This window comes from Triticum dicoccoides, chromosome 7B (genome assembly GCF_002162155.2).
Source record: "Triticum dicoccoides isolate Atlit2015 ecotype Zavitan chromosome 7B, WEW_v2.0, whole genome shotgun sequence".
Lineage (NCBI taxonomy): Eukaryota > Viridiplantae > Streptophyta > Magnoliopsida > Poales > Poaceae > Triticum > Triticum dicoccoides.
The window spans coordinates 81274453-81279048 of record NC_041393.1 but is presented as its reverse complement, the minus strand read 5'-3'; positions in this window follow the sequence as shown (position 1 = coordinate 81279048).

Below are 4596 nucleotides of genomic sequence, written 5' to 3'. Positions count from 1 at the left end.
GGTACCCCACTATCTATCTTAGGGTTCAGGATGGGGGCGGTGGTCGCCGGCGGTGGCGGGGCGTTGGAGGGGCGGTGGCGTGGGGATCGTCGGAGAAAAAGGTCGGCATGGGGGGGCCTAGAGGGATGGCCGGGGCGGCAGTGGACCGGCGGTGGGGAGTGTTTTCGGGGCGGGCGGGGCGGCGCACCGCCGGCCGCGGGCGGCGGGGGGCTGCTGTTTGGCCGGTGGTGGCTGGCGGCTCAGGGTGGTGGAGGTTGAAGATGAACCACACGCCCTTGATTTCGTATCCAATGGCTGCAAAATCGACTGACTAGAGATGAAAAAGTCAGTCGACCGATGTGTAGCCTCACCTTGCTAGTGCGTCCAGTTTCGACAGCAAAATTCAGTTTCGACAGCAAAATTCAGTTTTGACAGTTAAGTTCAGTTTCGACAGTTAAGTTTAGTTTCGACAGTTAAGTTTAGTTTTGACAGTTAAGTTCAGATATGAGAGGCTGATGTATTTTACATCTAGCACTTTGTGGTTATGTATTTTACGTCATGTATTGGAGATGCTATTAGAATTCCACTCAGGTTAACGTTGTTCGTTGTCTCTCTTGTCCTGCTTCAGCCTCGGCGTCGTACAACTCACCGGAGCTGCTCCAACGACGAAACCCTCCATCACAACGGAGCAGTACCTCGGGCTCCATCTCCAGACGCCTATGATCTTCTTCCCCTCCTCTGACAGCAAAGTCAGCCGGAGCATCCTCACCGGCCAACCCAATCACGCTGAGATCGACATGGCTTCGCCAAAGAGGTTGTACACTTGTTGCATCTCTTTTTTACTCTACATGTTATATATATTGTCCACTGAGCACACGAATTTGTTCCTTTAGTGTCTCCTTGAAAGAAAAAACATTGGAATTTTAATTTTCACTTGTCCTCCTTTTCAAATTCCTATTCATGAAGCACAAGACTAAGAGATAGTAGCATAATAGCATTATAACCGTACATTTTCTTGTGGTTTGACTTAATCTCACCATGCTTCTTTGCATCTTGTGATCTTCCAATTGTTGTGAATCAAACACCCAGATTGGCAGAAATCCTGTGTTCTTAAATTCTCTGTTTTGCACATGCATTCCTATCCTATTCCTGTCTATATCCTATCCCTGCATTGTTGTAATTCTCCAATTCAAATGAGCCCTTACAGAATTACTTCTGTTACAGATAATTGTCAAAGAAAACCTTGCGTGGTTTGTCCCGCTCCTACTGCGCCGTCGTCCACCCCAGCTCAGCTGCTCCAACGACAGAAGGGTCCAGAACAGCAGGGATCTGGCCTCCAAACTGTCTTTGGCCGCCTCAGATCTTCTTCACCGCCGCTGGCAGCCATGAAAACTGCATTACCATCATCAACCGAGCAAATGACCTCGAGGACTACACGAGTCCGCGAGAGAGGTCGCACTCTTTCGTGTCTGCTTACGTTATGCATCGCTTAATATTACATGCTACTTTATCGTCCTGTTCACCGATTAGACTCTGAGTCAGCTCCAAACTAATGGTCAAACTTGAGTTTTTAAATGGTTGTGGGGTACATATTGGGGCCACTATCAATAGTATCTATCTACTATCTGGTTAATCTCCGGTGTCTACTATGAGTTTCATGTTGGGTGGGAAACAAACAGTAAAGAAGCCATTATCTGTATTTTTTAACTGAAGCCATTATCTGCCTGCTATTATTAGTTTTGGGTCTATCCACATGTTGCTACCATCACTCTAGATTTCTGCATGCACTCCTTACATAATCTAAGTATGTTTTATTCCTATGCATGACAGTTATTGTAAACAATGGAACTGAACATGTAGAGCAAAAGAGACGAGCCTGGCGTGGCAATAAAATTTCATGCAGACGTCGCTCCATGGTAGGCGCAAAGGCAGCCCCCCCTCCACGCATTTCGGATTGTAATCGAGAGGAAGATATCTGTTCTGAGGGGGATTCAGAAGGAGAAGACAACTCCTATTTACCCCCTGAGGTCTTTGCTCTAACTTGGCATGCTGATGTTGGTTATATCATGCATATGGTGTCTTGCATTGCTTACTTTATACATCAAATATTTCATCTGCTTAGTTTAGACATCCTATGTGCGAATGCCATCTGTTTAGTTTATTCATCGTTTATGTGAATTATGCAGCGCCATCTTGTTTAGCCAGGCATCATATATGTGAATTTTGCAATGCCATCCTGCTTAGCCAGTCATCTTATATGTAAATTATATCAGGCCATCCTTTTTTTCGTTACATATTACATTTGTCAACAATGTTAGTACATTCAACAGCTCTTCGTGTGCATCAGCCATTTGACACGATGATGGCAAATTCTGGAGTGAAAACAAGGTCTTCAGAGCAGACTATGCTATCTGACGAAGCGCATATCTCACTGGTTACGGATAGCTCCTCGGAGGAGGATTCAGAGAAGATGACCAGTCCTATCCCCCCCCCCGAGGTGTATGCTCTAACTTGGCAGGGTTATGTTGGTCATATCGCGTGTATGGTGTCTCGCATTGCTATGTCATTTGATTAGTTTAGACATGCTTTGTGTGAATGCCGCCTGATCAGTGTCTAATTACCATATATGTGAATTATGCATTGCCATCTTGTTGCAAGACATTATATATGTGAATTATACAATGCTATCTTGTTGCAAAGGCATTATATATGTGAATTATGCAATGCCATGCTGTTTAGCCAATCATCATGTATGTGAATTATATCATGCTATCATTTTTTTGTATTACGTGTTCCATTTGTTGACAAGTTTGTATATTCAACTACTCTTCCTGTGCATCAGCCATTTGAAGCGGTGATGGAAGTATCTGGAGTGAAAACAAGGTATTCAGAGCAGACAATGCTACCTGCCGAAGCAGACATCTTGCTGGTTACAGAGGGCTCCTTAGAGGAGGATTCATAGACTGATGACCAGACCTATTTCCCCCCTGAGGTCTATGCTCAAACTTGGCAGGGTTATATTACCCATGTCATGCATGTTGTCTTGCATTGCTTAGTTTTTACATCATATATGGATTGCCATCTGCTTACTTGCTTACTATATAAATCATATATTTGAATTATATCATGCCATCATGTTAACATAGTACATACACATCATCTATCTGAACTATGGCATGGCAACCCATTTAATAAAGACATCATATAGTTATATCATCTCATCCTGTTTAGTGTTTACAGTCATCATATTTTGAATTATGGCATTCTATCCGTGAATGTATGTGAATTATGGCATGCCAACCTATTTAATAAACACATTATATAGTTATGTCATGTCATCCTGTTTACATAGTCTCATATTTTGAACTATGTCTTTCCATCTTTTTTAGTTAGCCATCATAATGTGAAATTGTGTCATGCTATCCTGTTTAGTTAGCCATCATATATGTGAAATTGTGTCATGCTATCCTGTTTGGTTAGACAACATAAATATGAATTATTTCATGCCCTCTTTTATTCCCCACTATCCATTGCACCTGTCTATCATACAATGTCTATACTTTCAATTACTTTTCTTGTTTATCATCCATTTGAATTGGAGAGCGTTATGGCAGTATCTAAGGGAGTAACAACACGGTCTTCAGAAAAGATAGTGCTACCAGTTGATGCAGATAGAACCACGGTTGTACTTGCACAAGGACCAGATCCACCACACATAACCCAGACTCTCGCAGATTGTACCCCTACCCAGTTGGATAGAGAACCAGCTACACCCCTTCTAACCCCAACCCTGACAGATAGTAACCCAGTTCCAGTTGACACAGCACCGTCTCCAGCACAGAGCACCCAAACACGAGCAGTTAGTAAGGGAACTGCAGTGCCCAAAGCATGAGGACCACCACTCCGAATCCCAACTCAACGCTTAAAGGAGAAGAATATTTGTTCTCAGGTCAGGTTCTGTAGCTATGGTTCATACTCCTTTGCTCTTTCATTACTGTATTTACTCATACCAACTATTTTCAAATTTGAAGGATGGAATTGAAACTCCAATGGCGCAACTGGTATGTTTTAAACCTGTTTCTTTAACTGGTTTGCTATTGTAACCTGCTCTATGTTGATTTCAGTTTCAATTGAATAAACAGTTATGTTCTCATGTCATGCACATTACAAGTGTTGTTATTGCTCTATAGTTACCCACACTTATATTCTATCTATTCTGCTTTGTCTTGAACAAATATTATTTGAACTGTGTCTCTATCTTGATTTGGCAACAAAAACTAGAATGATATAGACCATAAAGTGACCATGGTACATAGATTTATGTTTGTTTCATGCTATTATCCTGTCCACTTTACTACTGAACTCATTTACCAAAATGAGTTTCATATACAACATGGTAAACATGTGATGTGTCTGCTTGTTTCTCTTTTAGAATGCTGACAAAATATTGGAGAACAGTACCGCGTTATCCAATGGTAAAGGAAGTAATGCAGATAAGGTTCAAGATAGTGAGACATCCCTGTTGGTCTCCAAGAAAGCTTATAAAAACTATCTTGACGACAGTGAGGGAAACCAAAAGTCCTGTCTTGATGTAGTGTTCGAGTTACTAGCCACTAC